This window comes from Ptiloglossa arizonensis, chromosome 11, assembly GCF_051014685.1.
Source record: "Ptiloglossa arizonensis isolate GNS036 chromosome 11, iyPtiAriz1_principal, whole genome shotgun sequence".
NCBI classification, from domain to species: domain Eukaryota; kingdom Metazoa; phylum Arthropoda; class Insecta; order Hymenoptera; family Colletidae; genus Ptiloglossa; species Ptiloglossa arizonensis.
The window spans coordinates 17055914-17073960 of NC_135058.1; the positions used below are offsets into that span (position 1 = coordinate 17055914).

The 18047-nt window shown below is 42.1% G+C and overlaps 1 protein-coding gene across 1 annotated transcript in view; it reads right to left on the reverse strand.

The window, feature by feature from the left end:
- The window catches only part of LOC143152840 (lysosomal acid glucosylceramidase-like), an 86074-nt gene extending 68042 nt beyond the window's left edge, over positions 1–18032 (reverse strand). Inside the window, exon 1 of the mRNA XM_076323395.1 lies at positions 17949–18032. The gene's annotated coding sequence lies outside the window, so the exon portion shown is untranslated. The remainder of the gene's footprint in view (positions 1–17948) is intronic.
- Positions 18033–18047: the final 15 nt, after the last annotated feature.

Sequence of the window (18047 nt, forward strand, 5' to 3'; positions counted from 1 at the left end):
TTGCAGAATTTTCTCTTTTCTCGGGATCGCGGCATCGCGGATTCAGCACCGATTCCGCGGAGTCGATACTCCCCGCGGGATCGATATCATATCGAGCTGCTGGAAAAGCTCCACGTCCATGCATTTCAACGTTTCCTTGACGCCCTACAATCCACCGCAGACGGCGATTGCATTTGTGTTTCTCTGCTCTTTTTCTCCAAGGAACGGTAACGGCATTCGAACGAAACCGAGCATGCGCTCGTTGTGGCGGTACCCATTACGTAACAATTTCTAACCTTTACTCGTCACGGTGAACTTTTCACTTTTTCTACTTTCCGTTAATCGTTTTCCAACCAAAGTTCCATCGGCAAGCTTTCAAACGTTACGCGCAGAAAACAGAGGTCGAGTTGGAAAATTTGCGCGCTCAAATTCCAAATTGCCTCGAGAGTCAAAAGCTACGAATACCGAATTATATTGTAACGATATTGTATACGCGTACGAGGCCAAATTGAAAACTTCACGGTCCGATACAAAGAGGTAGCACCTTTTTTATCGGGCCACGAAGTTTAAACCTCGATTCGACAGATTTTGGACAAAAATCGAGCGCTTTCGCGCGTGATTTTCAGGTATATCTGTACAATGCGTATTTCTATTCGTGGAAATCAACACGTGGACGAAATTGGTAAACAAAAAAATAGTAAAAAATATTTTTATATATATATATATATATGTAACTCGTTTCGTTTTATCTCGAAGTTACATCCGATTTTATTTTTGCGTTTCGATCGCGTTCGTGCACGTTTTGTTCGTAAATATTGTAAACTCTTGTTTATAATATCTCAGGGATCGAGCGATCAGTGACGAGTTCGCAAGCTGCGTGTATACAGGTGCAGGAGTTATTTTATGCACTTGGCAAAGAGCGAAGAATGCGTGCGTGTGTATCTTCAAACAATGTTGTTTGAAGATAAAATAGGTTATAAAGTTCAAAGCAATACGTTCGCTGGTAGAAAAACATTAACAAGAAAATAAGAGTAGCCGGTGTGTAAGCTACAAGTGTCTGAGATTTTGTCACTTGTTGTTTGTACAAACTGATGTACAGTGTATAACGTTTTCATCGATTATTTCTTGTCTTCTTATTTAAAAGTATTACAACTTGGACAAAAAGCGAAAATGCTACGAGTTCTTTTCTTATTCTTGGCTGCTTTGATCCAACTCCGAAGTTGGCCAACTTTTAACGATACGGTCGGGAAAATGTCATATATTACAGTATTTACCGGATTGTACAAATTTAAACGTTAAAATAGAAAGCGGGACGGGTAACGAATAATATTTTTGGAAAATAACCGTCGAGAGAAACGACAAAGATTTACCATTGGTCCGATTAACGAATCGTCGGCCATTCGACGATCCAATGAAATCGCAAGGGGAAAAGAAGGGTATAGAATGCCTCGACGAATCGACTTGTCACGAACTGGAAGCGTAAAAAAGAGCCGTCACGATTCAATTGGAAAGTGACTATGTTAGCTGCGGGAGTAGCGCAGCATTCATTTTCTTCGAGGTAAATTTTCCTCGACGAGAGACACTGCTGTGACTTGCATATCCCGTGAGCGTTCTTCTCTTTGTTTCATTTTCCCAGGGGAATTCGAGGCACATGTATCTCTCAGCGTCGCGTCTACTTTCGATCAGCCACCGATGTTTCTACTCGCTACCGATAACATTGCCAGCACACGGTCGATACAAACGTCGGGACTGTGTCTTATTTTTATCTTCACCGACGATATTCTCAACGAAGACACGAAAAAAGAATAGCAGGTTTTCTTTTACTTCGAGGAATACCATTCCCCTGTTATATTTCCAAGTTACTTTCTCGCAAATAGGGAAAATAGAAGGAACGCGCGCTAGAGTAACTTCGTGAAACGTCTGACGCGACGACAGTGACGCCGACCGAAATCGAAGAACTTATTTTCTGAAATTGAATTTCCGTTCGACCATTCGTGCCACGGATTCCAACCTCGTGCACCTTTGCGCTTTTTAAAATGTGACGCATCGAAGGGTCGAATCACGCGGGACTTCGCAGGGAATAGAAGCGAACCGTGTTGCTCCGAGAATCACAATTTTCTCCTTGATTTTCTATTCCCCGTAAGACAGAATAATTCACTTTCAGCGGAAATGCGACGCATTCGATTTTCAAACGAAAAACCAGGGAGCAAGCGTATCGTTCGTTTCAATGGAATTGAAACGTTACGAGATCATTTTTACCTCGTATCGCGTAAACCTTGCGTGTGCGCGTCGAATGTTCGGCTTCTGTTACACGACGATGTCGTATCGCGTAGAGATCCAGAGGAAAAGGTAAGAAAAAGACGAGAAATGTTTAAACGTAACTCGTTAATGTACAATCCACGTGTTCTCGAACTCGTAAACACGAAAAACATCTCTCTCGCTAGATATTTATCGTGCACCATAAATAGAAACCGCGCGATTGCTATACTATACTTTATGGGTTTCATTTGCGAGCAACAGAGGATCGTCCTCGAGACAAGGAGAAATACAGGGAATCGCAATATCTCCTCTGTTTATCTTGCGACACTGTCAGCGACTACCATTTCGAACGTAAATTTGCAAAAGTGTGTACAATATGATTTTAATCGTTCAACGGTTTGTTAAAACACGAAGCAAACATTTATTATCTTTTAAAAGTCTGTGCTTCTGACGATCACGTGCACTTCTAGCGTCTTATTTTCTCGTCAACGATAACAAAGCGTCGTATCGTAAACCCAAGATACGACACTCGCGAATAATGGCTTCGTTGACCGAGATAGTCTTCGACTCTTGCTAAAGACTGTCGCGCGAAAAAAAAATAAATACCAATTTCTCGATCACGATTGCACCAACCATTTTAAGATTATCAATTACCACGAACCCCTTGATTTTTACGAGCTTTTGCACTCTCGGAATCGTAAGAACGCTTCTTAGAAATGACGATACAACGACGAACAAATATTAAATAGCAACGTATTAGATTTTCGATTACCCGGGCTCCTTTGAATCGAGTTTTTAGATTCGTTTTGCGATTGTTTAATAAATACTATTGTCCGTTATAAAAAGGATATTAATTTCGAAATAATCGGCTTCGGGAAGTCTGTAGGAGCTAACGACATTGATGTCAGTTTTTGCATCGGATGCCGCGGCAAAGGTAGAATACCGTGAAATCGTGTTCCGTGGCGCACGCAAGAAAACGGGGAGCAAAATATACCAAGCTGAAAATCGCAATTTCTGCTTCGTTCATTGTGGTTCTTTGGTAGAACGGTCCTGGCACTGGTTCCGGATCGATTCGTTCGAGGAACCGAATGATCCGTCGACTCGAAAGACGGGCCTTCTTTAGCCCTGCGCATCGAATTACCTTGACATAATACGAGCAGCTGGTTTTCTTCTTTTGCCAAGCCGCGGGAACGGCGGAACGCCTTTGACGTTGCGGTAGATTGGAAACGATGCGGTTTCCTCGAGACCGGTATCGTTTGCAACCTTGAACCGTCTTCTAACCCGAGCTTTCGGAATTCTTTCTCGGTGTCTCGGAAATTGACGCACGTTTGCGGGAACTCGGGAACTCGGAAACCCGGTAAAAGTACTCTCTTTTCGTTTAAACACTTTCGTACTACCGTTGCCTTTCCCGTTCGTGTTCTCTCCGGCGCTTAAAACCGTCTTGGTGTCTTTATTCGAGAACCGTCGATGATCACACGGTAGAAATCTAATATGAAATAGGTCCGGGGACAAGGTACAGCTCGACAAGTTGGATAAGATTCTTAGGGGAGTCGTTCGAGAACGGTGGGAACGAGACTGGACGATGCGTCGTCGCAGAGTCCCGTAGTTATCTCGTATCGTCCGACGTTGCTTCGTTCTCGCCTCGATAATCGAGTCTTCGAAGCGATGTCGCACGTGAATCGACACGACAATCGCCAATGCGGTTAAAATGTTGCGTATTTTTCAATTTCATCTTTACGATAGTATCATCGATAGGCTGGTTTTCCGCGCAATGAAAAATAATTCGCGCGAGCCCTCGTTTGGATCGGTTTCCCTTAAGAAACGTTGAGTTTCTTTCGGAGATGAAATTCCATACGGTGTTCGAGAAAGAAAAGCGCAGCTTTCGTCGTCGCCATTGCCGGTCGTCCGACTCGACGAGTCTCTTTTGCGGTGCAGTAACACAAACAATAGTAGGGATGATCCCGTGCCATGAATCCGAGGACAAAATCCCGCTGTGAAACCAAGGATTACTATGTATTTCGAAAGTTGTTTCAACGTTTAAGCTTTGATATCACCGTTGGAAGCCATAGATTGAACAGAAAAAATACGAGGTTATGAGATTGGAAGTGGGATAACGCGAAAATGTTACCGTCAAAGAACCAAAGGGAACGTTCGTTGGGAGAACTTTCGACAAACGGAACGACGTTTCTTAATTTCTATTTAAGTGTATATCACTTTTACGCTTTAATACGAATTGGAATAAAATGAAGAACAAAATCGGCATCGAACATTTCGAATAACCTCCCTTGTAAGACCCAGAGTTATCAATTTATCGTTGCGGTGGGCCTCGATATCGGATATCGAGCTACGAAAATTCTTACCAAGAATTACAACTGCGAAATATCGTCGAGTATATGGAAATTTTCAAACAGCAACGATGCACGACACATTCGACAAAAATGCACAATTTGTTAAATGGCGAAGTTGACGTGACACGGTGCTATGCATCTTGTTCCCGTAGACGCGTAAAAATGAGTTACAAAAGAGGGTGTGAGTCAGCCGAAGAGCACGGAATTTGTGGTTTATACCGTGTCGAGTATCTATCGCGTGTTTCGCGTCAATGTACGTGGAACGTTGATACGCTGCTGTGTATTCTTCGTGCATTTACGCGTGTACTTATCGCGCGAATTCATTCACATTTCATTCCATATAAGTTAGTCGTTTTATTTCGTGCAATCGTTTTACAGATCGTTCCAGCGAATATACAAATTTTTAAAACCCGTTGTACGTATGTACGTTCGTGAAAAGACGGACATTCTTCAAGACTTGGAGAAAAACTATTCGACGAATCGATTAAATTTTTTCCCATTAGAAACGGCGTACATTATGGATTGCTTTAATAAATTGTCAAAATTGGATGTAATACGGTTGACAAATTAAATTTTCCAGATGCGCGCAGTGTGAAAATATCTGCATTGGCTGCACAATTCAGTTTTTCAGAGAAATTTGACATGAAAATTTACGGAATTTAATTAAATTCGTAGATTTTTGCACAAAAATTTGGTCCCTTTGTTAGAATTTTATCGTCGATCTTTGAAATTTTCTCGTTAAACGTTTACAAGACATTCTTTGTACCGTAGGCAACTAAACGAACGAAAAAAGGAAAAGGAAACGATCGATTTGTTCGCAGTCGTAAAGATGATAAAAATGTTCCCCCTTGATTGAAATATTGCACGAGCTCTGTACGTGCCGAGGAGATATCTCGAGACACCGGTGGTGTAAAAAAACTATCGGACACCCTTTAACTCGTTCCGCGTCGTGCTTTGTTCGCGGTGTAAGTCGACGAGGAACGATTTGCAGTTAAATGGATTTCGGTTGTATACGTCGTCGCTTCCTTCGAAACAGCATCTGCAACGAGATATCCCCGCTTCCTTCCATTCCGAGGACAGACAACAAAAAGCAGACGTGTACTTTGAGAATCGTCGCGACTGAAAGCCACTCGGTTTCCTCGTACACAACTACCGCGCGACGTGGCTTTCGAGGAAAAGCTTTTCGCGCTACGTACATATTCTACCGAGGAAAAAGCCTTCTTCCCTTGGTCTTCAAAGGACCAGCGGAAGTTAGACGAAATACTTTAACAGAGCCGCGTGACGCTCCGCCGGGAGAAAGGAGGAAAAGGGAAGCTCGTGCTTTATGCCGATTATTACGAGGAAGCTATTAGACTGCTAACGCCCGAGGGAGTGCACCACTTTGGAGGCCCATACTGGCCATTGTCTGCGTGTCAGGAACGCCGAGCGGAAAATCAAATTTGCCAGCGAGAAATTCACCAGCTCGATGTTAACACCCGGTACAAAGTTTCTTTCAAACGTTTTACGCGTGCGGGGCTTTTGATTTATTCTTTTTATACGCTTCAATTTTAGCAGCCAACGAAAACTTTCCAATAACAGTTGCGATTAATTATCCTGTGCCCGTGTCGCGAAAGGGTGTTCAATGTTTACCGGATCGTTCATTACGCAATAATTATCGACCGACAAATACTATCGCTCCGTGCGATGTATCGCGAATCGAGTATTTATTTATTACGAAGTAACAACCGTTGTTTAAAGTTTAAAATTCTTTTAAATTAAGGTACAGCTCGACCGATCTACCATCAAGAACGCTGATATTTCGTAGTACATTTGACCCTATTCTGGACGCGATATAATTTTCAAAGGATTTTCTGCAAAGCTTGGGAAAACGTTTGCAAGCGCAAAGCGCGTAGATTGCGTAAAATGTACATTTCCATTGTTCAATTTCTCGGAATTGTTCCTTGTACAATTTCTAAACGCGATTTCTAAAAGCTGGTGCAAACCACATTATTACGGTTATTTCGTTTCGATCGTAACGGATGCGTCTTGGAATCGAAATAACCCGTTTACTATTTATCGTTCGAAGGGCATACTTTGTTCGGCTTCGATCGATATTCTGATCCGCCTTTATCTCCAGTACGTCCAAATATTCTAAGCGGTTTTAGTCATGAAAGTTCGCCACTAGAGCGTGCATTGTTCGGCTTTACCCGAGGAAGTCGAGCGTTCTAACGTAAATGGTCGATGTTAAAGTTCCCATCGATAGATTGGTATTTATAGCTGACCCGTATTTCATTTAACCGAAACTATCGGCGCTTTGTTGCTGGAGCGACAACTTAATGAAGCCTCCTCCTGGGTAGCTTTGTTTCTACCGGAAGGTAATAGCGTGTAAAGGTTGTCGAGAGACACGACAAGCGTACAATGTCCGAGATAATCTTGTGATTGCCTTCGGGCTCCAATTACACCCTTGGCACGAGCCGTATGGGATCTCAAGATTACCTCCTTCGGAAGCTTATAGTTCGTTTAAACTCTACAAGTATTTCTGCTTTCGAGTTATTCTTCCGCAACATTTTCCAGCTACGTACATAGCGTAATACGAACAAGAGCATCGACGTTCATCTTGAACGAACACGAGCCAAAGCTAGCGAGATAAATTTCCTTTTACTTGTATCCGGCACTCCATAAATTCGTGCGTAGTCCGGATTTCTGTCGTAAAAGCTGCAGGTCGCCTGAAAAACGACTCAAGGTAATTTAAGCTATCGGAAGAAAGTCAACCGGCCCTTTTCGCAGAACGAGAGAATAGGGTAATAGGTTGCTCGAACACTGCAGTGTGGACAACCTACCACCCTCGACCTCGAGGAACCAGTCGATTTCGTCACGATTCTATTTACTTGGTTTATTTTCGCGTATACCGTGCAAGCTTATACCGTATAATTAAAATCGGGTAAAAAATTTTATCAAAATTTAATTTGGATCGATAAAGCGAGTTTATTTTATAATTAACAATTAATACAGTATTTGTAGATACACGATTGGAATACAATAAACCATTGCGATACGACGAAGAATTAAATTTCGTGGACAAATGCTCGCTAGCGTTAAAATGTCTGTCGTGTATTTTCAGCACCGTTACGATTTAAGTGTATAATGGGAATTCCAACAAGCTGGGTGGAACTGGCACGAAAAGAAAGAACCGCTCGCAGGTTGTAAGTGCTAAACCTGGAACTGTCGAGACGTAGAAATTGTAGTCGTATTCTTACGACGCGAACGTGCTATCAATTAGCCCTTTGACGTCGTTGGTAATAATTACGACAATAATTGGAGCAACTCGGTGAATTTCCAGAAATTGTCATCGACTCTAGTATCCCTCCGTGCTTTAACAATCTATCAAAGTCGTGTCTCGTTAGTTTATCGCTACTTACTTCAAAGAATTCGTGTTTCAAATGTCACGAACATTTACACGGTAACATTTTCTTTTCAATTACCGAAACTTTTGTCGCAAACGAATCGTTAGTTTCAAAAATGTACGCGTCCGTTTTCATCGACGAGTCGTCGACGAATTTACATTGTTCCAAAATTATTTGTTCCGGAATGTTTTAATTACAAGCAAAAAAAGAGATTTCGCTGCTACGAAAAGTATTGCGTAAATATTTGCAAAGGCGTTCCCTTTGCGTCGAAGATTTCCTACCCGTGATTGCTTGCAAAAATTGCATTGTTAAAAATAATAATATCGCAGCTTGGACGCCTCGAAATCGCTTCTGGAATAAATATCGCGAAATTTTGTTCCAGTGTAATGGAAATGTCGGCACGCGATTCATCGAAGCGAAGAGTAAAGGTTTGTATGAAAAATCCCAAAGCACTTTGCAAGATGCGTTTCTATATTCGCGAGGCGTGTTTCTCAAAAAGTGATAAAGAAGCGAAGAAACGTTTTCGCGAAGTGCATCGTGAACGGTGAAAAAGGACGATTCCTAACGCCAAGCGTATAATAAGACCAGAATGGACGACGAAGGTCGATATCGGGGATTTTTCATGAATAAATCTAGAAAATTGAGCCGTATAAACAAGAACCGGATTCATTTCTCCGAGTCTCTTTGCTTTGGACCGCATCGTGGTGTCGACTGCATCGAGCAAACTTTCTACTACGATTTCGGGAAAACATCGACTAAAATGGTTAAACCGAATCGTATCGTAGCAATTTCGATCGTGTACGATCTTTGAAAAATACTTATTCTTTTTTCAAATCCGAAATTAAAGCGTTAAAACGATTCTTTTCCGGATATTCCGTCGCGACGTCGAAAGCAACGAAGATTTCGTCGGTGTTAATTTTGTACGTTCCACCCGGTGTGTAAAATGAAATAAATTCTTTGTTCGTCGAACAATAGGGAGCCTCGTGTTCATCAAGGGGGTTGCAGTGTCGAACTTAAACGTCGCGGAACGTTTAGTGGGTTAGCGCGTTGGCATCAAGTCCAATTACAGTGTCCCATCGCCAGTTTAATCGAAACATTAAATATTTCCAGTTTCGATATTGCCATCCATCGAGCCAATCTTTCCACACGAACAAGCTAACGGAATTAAACGACCGTTAAACTTTCCGTATTATATCCGTAAATTCGAGCGTTCGTTTTGCGCATAGAGGTTCAAGAAATTCGAGTCCGCGCTACTTTTGCGCGATAAAATTGATCGTTGAATTATTTGGTTGAAAATACCCAACGTTTTTCGATGCGATGAAACGTTTGCATCGTCGTAGTTAACCGAGGAATATACGATTCGCGCGTAGCAGGAAGAAGCAAAGTCAAAGGCAATTTATGAACTCGAATGAGTTTGCGAGCGAGGCCGGAGAGTTTGTTTATTTGTTGTTGCAAAAGTGCGGGAACCGAACGCTGGCAGTAGCGTTAGCTGTGAACTTCGTAACTGCGTAGCTTCTTCTGCTCTCGGCCCGATTATTTATGGAGCCAGGAGTACCTTTCTTCGAAGAAGAAACGCTCGAACGTCGGCGCGGTTGGAAAGTTAATAACTTGCGGAACGAAGGGCCGAGATGCCGAAGAAAAATTCAAATCTTTGGAATTTGTTAGGAATTCCGGCACTTGGGAATAATTTATGATGGAAATTCAGAAGGGAAGTTCGGGAAATGCAATCCGTCGATGCTCTATTCCCTAATTACGTTTCGATACGGTGTAAAAGAAATGAGCAAAGTACGCTCACAATTGGCCGGGATTCCGTAAACGCGCACTTCGTTACGAAATATAAAGTTCGGAGGAAATATGAAAGTCGTTGTTTCGAGATTCGAGTCGATCGGAAAACTCGAACTCGATTTCCGTTTACGTCGATAGCATCGCGCGATAAACGCGTGCAAAAAGAGGCGAAAGGAGTAGCTCTCGGAGAGACCGAGCGTAGGTTTTCGGTTCACCTTCTTCGAATGCAACGAGTCGCGATAGGAAAACTAGCTGCTCTTTGACAAATGAACCGTGAAATCGAGGATTTCTAACCTGCTGTAACAGCAGAAACACTCGTACGGTCTTTCCGTTCCACGGTTCGTCTTTGTTATCGTATCTCGGCAACACGATGTAACTTTCGTCTATTGTATTTCGTTTCCGACTCGAACCTTTAACCGATCGAATACTCTTTTATCGAACAATAGAAAGAACAATAGAGAAATGCTTTCGCGTCCGTGCTTCGTTCTCGGAGTTTTAAGTTTAAAAATTCAAAATGACGAAAAATCTGGTCGTTGAAACAGTCCCGCTTGGAAACGATTCGAATCTGAACCGAATATTTAGTCTTTGGAATAAGAGAACGAAAACGAAAGATAAAATTTATGCGTATACGTAGCTGTAATAAAAGAAAATACTTTGCGAGTAAAATAACTTGTTACGCTTCTCGCTGTGTGCCCGGAATATCGGTACAAAGGTACACGTATAACAAGGAAGACCCTGAAGTTACAAAGAAATAAATAAACCCCATCCAACCCCGGTCATGTGTATAAACTACCGTATCCGATTAACGTCGGATAAGAACTGGTTCAATGTTTCGACGCCGAGTTACCGCTGCGTGCAAATGTCACGGGCTGGTCAATACGTATGCATCGTATCGGTTCGCGAACGTAGCGGAATGGTCGTTAAAGGGGCAAGGGTTTAAAGCGTTCCATCGGTTATTTTTGTGACTCGTTCACGGATGTAATTCAGCGCGAATCGTGGGGATTTATCGATTCGACCGATTCTTCTCTCCGAAATCTCGCAATCGTAATGGCCGTCCGTGCATTCTAGAACCGTGGAAACACTTTTGGCTATAAGTAGATTATTCCTATATCGAATCGAGAAAAATACACGGTGTAAAATTTGAACAGGTTTCGATGTACAGTGATCGAAATATCCAATTCGTAAGAACGTTGGTACTTTTCGATCGTTATTATCCGTTCGGAGTGCTCGGCACGTCTTGGTTTGCGCATCGCGTACCTCGTGCACCGCTGGAATACTGCGCAGTCGTCTACCGGAAGATTGGAGCAGCAAACTCGAAGGAAGATGCACGCGCAGGGTCGCCGGACACAACTATGCGCGAGCAAACTTCCCGGGCACAATGTCCGGCTAACTATGCATCGAATGACGCGAACTGTGCAATGTTTGCTCGAACATACCGGGAGCGGCAACTACGTACTGCAAATCGTCGCCGACGAAATCAGATTAGGGGACGAGTTTACTCGAGTCTCCGAATATCTAGCTACGTCGACGTTCCGATTACTTCGGAACTTGCCGCGAATTTCTATATTCCCGGTCTTCGTTTGCCGATGAAGTCGCGACTTTGCGCGGTTGAACGCGCGCCAACGATATTCGCGAATTTGCTCCCCGAACGAAGAACGTTTAACGGAACATTCGGAACTTTACGCGTCAGCGAAACAGAAGCTGCAGGGACATTGAATTTACGGAACCCTTGAACCGCGCGGGACGCGCGTTTCTTTCTCGTCTGCTTCGTAAATTCCCCAAGTTTTCATCCCGTGCTCGCTTATTGTGCAACGTCGCCGCGAGCTTCGTAAATAGATGCTGCGAATGCAAGATTAAGATTCGATTAATCGCGAGTTTACAGCGTAAACTTATAAAACGCGAGGAAATGACCTTAAAAGCGGGTAACGGAAAGCCGAGGAATTTACGAGGGTGGCCGGCTACGAGATTATAAAAGCTAGACCGACGTTAAAACGTGTACCAACTCCGCTAAGATATTCTGCCCTATCGAAGGTAAAACACGAAGTTACGGAGAAACGACAACTCGCATCTGTTTCGGGCTTTATCGGACATTCGAGCCCGGTGTTCCTACGTCCGAGTATACACACTCCGAAAGATAGTACGACCTTGTAACTCGCGTATCGTTGCCGATGTTCGCATCGGTTCAACTGTCCTCGTTGCATAAATTGTGCATCGGAGTGCAATCCGAGCACACTTTACGCGTAAAACCGTACAACTGTGATGCTCGAGACGAACGAAAATCATCGAAAAGAATTTTTTAAGAACTACGTTTTTTTTCAGTCCGTCGGAACGGCGTAACGACTTTTACGACAGTCGGGTGAACGGGTTCGCGCTGCGAAGCTCGCAGGAAATGGCAAAGTAAAGAAGAGAGCGGAGAATGTCTTGAAGCCTGACATAATCTCGATGGTAGCTCGAGGAGGTCGCGCGAACGAGGCGCGGGATGTCCGAACGCATTTAATAAGTCCGCGAACGTCGAACTCAAAGGAAATCCAAAAAAGCCGAGAGGTAGGCGTAGAGAAAAGAAGAGAAGTGCGGCCACTAATGATTGGCGCGCGGGCGTGCGCGCAAGGTTCGTCGAAACGGGTGAGAAGTTTGAATAGGTTGCCGAGGGCGTAACAACGTCCTAGACGTGTATGCCGTGCCTCGCCACCCCTCGCCTCACCTCACCTCCTACGTCGCTGTATACAACTAAGTACAATATAACTCTCTCTTCTCTCTCTTGTCGCTACGGTTTGACATAACGGCCCTGAGCAACGGCCGAGTTTCGAACTAGCGACCTCGGCTTTATCTACGGTTCACGGCTGAGATTAACGAAACAAAGAGGTACACCCTTGCGAAATGTGAACTTTCGCGTCTAAAGATCCGTCCGCTTATGCGCAATCGTTCTCCCGTTACGCGCCTCGAAAACATACGTATTCCTCCGACCAGATGAAATCGCCGAAGAAACGATCTTGCTATCTTTCGACAAAATTCCACAGTTTCGGCACTGATCGATTCAGTTGATTTTCCCAATATTCCGATAAAGTTTGTCGAACAATCGAGAACACCGAAGAAACTTTCAAAGGAATCGGCGCTACGAGACCCGTGATCTTTCGTACGGAAGACATTTCCTGTATTTCCTCGAACTTATAAATTTGGAAGATCGACACCGAAGAAAGAAGCATTTACGGATATACGTTCGCGCGAAATTCTCTACGGTTGCAACGAGTTGAACGTACCTCGGATTATTCGGAGAAATTCTCTATACACGGTGGAGTTTGCTCCGAGACAATAAACAGATCGATTTATCCCCGTTCGACATTATTATTAGTTCGCTCCGATTGCGTAGGAAGAGCAATTTCCTTTTTACAGTTAACCGCGTTTCAAATCGATAGATAGTCGCACCCGCTTGGTCGTAACTTCGTTTCGAGGGAAATATCTGGATAAAACTGTCGGAGAGAAACTTCGTAGTGCTTTTGCATGCTTCAAGAGCCTCCTTAATGGTCGCTAAGAAGAGCTTATTGAAAGAAAGTTACCTCGTTTAAATCCAATCCCTTTAGTTCGCCGCATTCATCGCGCATGCATGAACCCACCTCCGACGAAATTCATCGCGGACTTAGTGGTAGTGTATTCAATCAAAAGTTGCCTTGCATCCGGTCAGCTGAGTTAACCGCAAGTTGCAGTCGAGGCGTCGCGTCGCGTCGCGTCGCGTCGCGTCGCGTCGCGTCGGTTTAACTCACAACCACTTTACTTTCAGACTTTTTAATTCACAAAACCGTTTCCCTTTGAGCCGCGGATCGAATTGATGCTCGTTTGAATTAGTTGAATCAACCATTCGACTGTGGCTAACGAACTTTGCTCATTAGTGTCATATACCTGTGTCTGTGTAGCGAAAGTCGAATTTCGTTTAGAGTGAAATTATTGCGACGCGCAACGTAATTTCGGAAAATAGATGCACCGTGAAAACTGAATTGCCTAATTTACTCGGTCCGGTACAAACGGTTAAAAAAACTAGAAATTGATAAACGATATTCGCATTCGCAAAGAGATCAAAGAGCGGGAACACGTCGGATAGATTTACGAGATTCTTTGAAATCTTTATCAATATTTATCCGGTTGTAACACGTTTCGAGAGCGTGCGGCAAAATACTTTGGCACGTAAAGGGGAGAATGAACGTATGACTGATGCCTCTAGAGACGCGAAGAGGAAACGTTTGGCCAATTTATTAAGCAAACGTTTACACTCGACGTTGCAGTGCCTTAAATCTTCGTGCCCGACTAACAAATCCCGTCTTCGTTTATTTACGCGTCTTATATCGAGGTAACTTATTCGAATTTCTTCGATGCGCCTCAAATTCCTTGCGAAACTTTCCGTTAATTTTCATCCATCGTCGCGAATACAATTGCTACGTACTATTACCGATTCGTCTATAAAATAAATATTTCGGATACAAAATTTCAACGATATAAATTTCGTGAAATATTTTTCATCCCATTTGTAATAATAAAGTCCGGATGCCTTTTATGTAGCTCTCTTACAACTTTGGATCATCATCGAAACTTTCCTTCGCAATGATTAATTGCACCCGGTTATTACACGTTCAAAGCAAATACATACCGTATAGTTGTATGTACGTAGCAGTTGCTCGCGATCCTTCCATTCTGCACAATCTCGTGATTGATTATTAGAAGCCAATACGACTGCGAATATATATTTTGTTTTCGCTAGAACAGCGTGACAAAAACGTCACGGACGCGTCGAACAGCAAGAACGAAAAGACAAGTTTCTTCTTTCCGTTGTTCGCATTTGGTAACGCACTGTTATTTTGTAAAATAAACTCACCAAGGTGAATTGGAAACATCGGTCGATGTATTACTGCTTTCATTTGATCCAAAGCATCAATATTTGCCCAGCTTTCGACTAACGTTAAAAGCTTGCAATCTTGAAACGGCAAGACGGAAGAACGAAGAAAAATTGTTCGTATTTTCTTAACGATTCAATGCCATTTGTTAATGCTAAATCAACATTTATTACGCGAGTTTTGAAAGATCGATTTCCAATTATGTATTCGCAGAATTCTACACGATGTTCTAACTTCATTCGTACGCGTCAATTCGTAACTACTACTTTTAACGTTGACCCGTGATTAGATTCGCGATAAGGAATAAACTCGCCGTTGAAGGTAAACGGAGCAACCGAAGAATTCATCGGTTCCGCGTGGTAATCCACTACTTAATCGAGAATGTTCGCTGCCCGATGGAAAAACGACACTGCGTTCTGTGTCACGGAGGCCATTACACGGAAAGTGTATTCGAAGGAATCTAATAGATCAAGGGAAATAGGTTAAAGCGCCGAAAAAGAACGGAGAGGTATCCCAGCGTCGATGCCCCGGGCCTCGTGCTCGATAGATCACGCATCTAAGTGCACTAAATGTCTCTTTCTCCCGTTCGTTGGTTATTATGCGGCAAATTGCAGCCGGTTTTTCGCGCAGAATGCATTTATCAAGTCCGTCGCCGTAGCCAGTGGGGATGAAGGGGATGTAGGGGATGTAGGGGATGTAGGGGATGTAGGGGATCTAGGGGATCTAGGGGATGTAGTACGTCACACTTGGAGAAGGGAGACGCACGCGTGTCATTGTTTGCGCGCGCCGAATATACTGATTTTTCAGCTCGTTTGCCAGAAACAAATTTCTCCTCCAGATAGTTGCCATGGAAACGAACACATGTACGTCACTTGGCAAACAACGTTTTCCAAGGAAAATATTTTCACTTCGTTAGAACGCATTGCTCCTGAAATTATCCAATGTTTTCGATTATAATGCTCGTTCGATTGTCGCGCAACTAAAGCGTGCTAGATGCGATCGAAGTAAAGCGATCGCATTGGCAAAATTACATTTTTTCGATAAAATGGTTTATTATTTTATAAACATACACTGTGCAAATTTAATTAATATTTTGTACGCTTACGTTTAGCTTTAATTAAAAACTCTGTACAGTTGTATATGGATTTTTTATTAGTCTTGAAGACATGTCCTTTAATGCTTCCATCTTTGCGTCATATTTTAATTAACTTTTCGAAAAATTCTGCTTTTACTTTAGTAGCGATTTTCCATGGTTCTACTTTCAAAGTAGGAAAAAATACCAGGAGAAAATTTATATGCTTCTCGTGCGAAAACTTTGCCACTTGGAGCTTTAAACGCAGATCGTGGACACGTAAACGATCGTATTAAAATCATTTATTGTCGCAACGTATTAAATATTACGAGAGTCTAAGCAAAGTTCCTTCGGACTAGATTCGTGCATTGATTAGCAAACTATTCGTCTACGAACAAAATTTCACCGGTAATCGTATTTAATTTGGCCCAATCGGTATTTAGAGAAGCGCACGAGAATCAAAGTAAAACGGTGCATTTCGAGGAATGATCAATTGTTCGAGATTGTCCAAGTTCGAGGAATATTCGTGGAATTTTATTATCCACGGAGACAGACTCGGCGCAGAAAATATTGGCCGCTCGAGGTCATCGGGCGGCTACCCCTACCGTACCATTTGTCTACCCGTCCGCTCGATTTCACGTCTCCTCGCTTCGGTGCACCGTTATGTTTGAGAGACAGGAATCGCGAACCTGCAGACACGCGTTTTATAACGCTCAGAAACGTAAACTGACACGATCTAAAAATGGTTGTGCCAAAAGTGATTCACACTCGAAGCAGTGATTTTATGGAGCCATATTCTTTGCTCCGAGTGTACGGAGTTGTCTATTACAATTTAATTACTTTTGTAATTATAACGGGTTGGAGAAAAATTCACCGATCGAAAATTGCAAGGTACAACGAAACCCATTATATCGATGGTAATAATTTCTCCATGCCCGGAATCGATTATGAAATACGATGATCACCTCCGGTTCTATTAAATAAAATGCTATATTTTTATACTTATCTTTTAATAGCGGCTGTTAAAACAGATACGATAATCTGTAATAAAATGTTATTCGAGTTCGTCGAAAATTAATTACGACAAAATATATTTATTAAAGCACGATAATATTTACTTTTAGAATACCTTACGTGTAAAAAGTTAATGCGCCTGTATGGTGGGTCCCCGGGAATCGTATTCAGAATTTTTAAATTGCAACGAAACACTTCCCACAGACCGAATATTTAGCAATTGAAACGGGTATAAAAAAAAAAACTTGTAGAAAAACGTTTTGTGCTTGTCAATCGCAAGGAAGTTGTTCTACTGCATAATTATGCACGACCGCGTGCGGTAAAACTCGCGCAACAAAAAATATTGGAACTTGTGTGGTCAGTTTTACCACACCCGCCATATTCGCTGAATATAACACCTACCGAATAACATCTGTTTCGAACACTACAAAATGCATTAAATGGATAATAATTTGTAAATGATGAACAAATACAACAGTTCGTTGAAAACCATTTTACGTCAAAATCTACTATTTTTACTAATAAATCCACTATAGAGAATTTATAAATTACTAAATAGATGAAAAATGGTAATCAATAACAAGGGAAAATATGTAATAAACTGATATATACATTAAGCTGTATTAGGCAATAGAAAACAAAAAAGTATTTATGACTCGATTCAATGAAATAGTGCGCTCGATGTTAATTACATACATATTTAAGAATGTTTTCTTTTGGCACTTGAAAGCGTTATTATATAAATCGTGATTATATAAAATGAAACGTATATGTATAACGGTTTAATACTTGTGAATCGACGGTATTGCTTTTTCCCTTTTGTAAACAACAATTTCATGGTTCGACGACCGCGAATTGACAAATAATCGAAAATACTTGTACGAACGCGCTCATGGTCTCTACTTTCAGAAGAATTGAGTTTATTTAAGTTGCAACGACGCAAATGTTTTACGGCTTATCTTCGAAGTCAAGTCTATAACATTATTACAAATTGCACGAGTGCTTACATTTATATGTACAATAAGATAGTTAATAAAACATGGTATCTGCCAATGTTTTATTGAAGAGAAAAATTGTCGTTTTGTCATTTTATTGTTACAATACGTGCGATCATAACCTTATCGATATTCTTCATCGAAGTAAATTATCAGCGCGCCATACTTTTAGAACGATACAAGCGTCAGAACTGTGCACAAGATATAGAAGCACTAAGGAAATAATGTCTTACCTTCAGGATGCAATTGAAACGATTTTCTTTTGGGCCGATTCTTTGTCACCAAAATTTTGCAACGAAGCATGCGGATTCATTCGATCAATAACACAATGG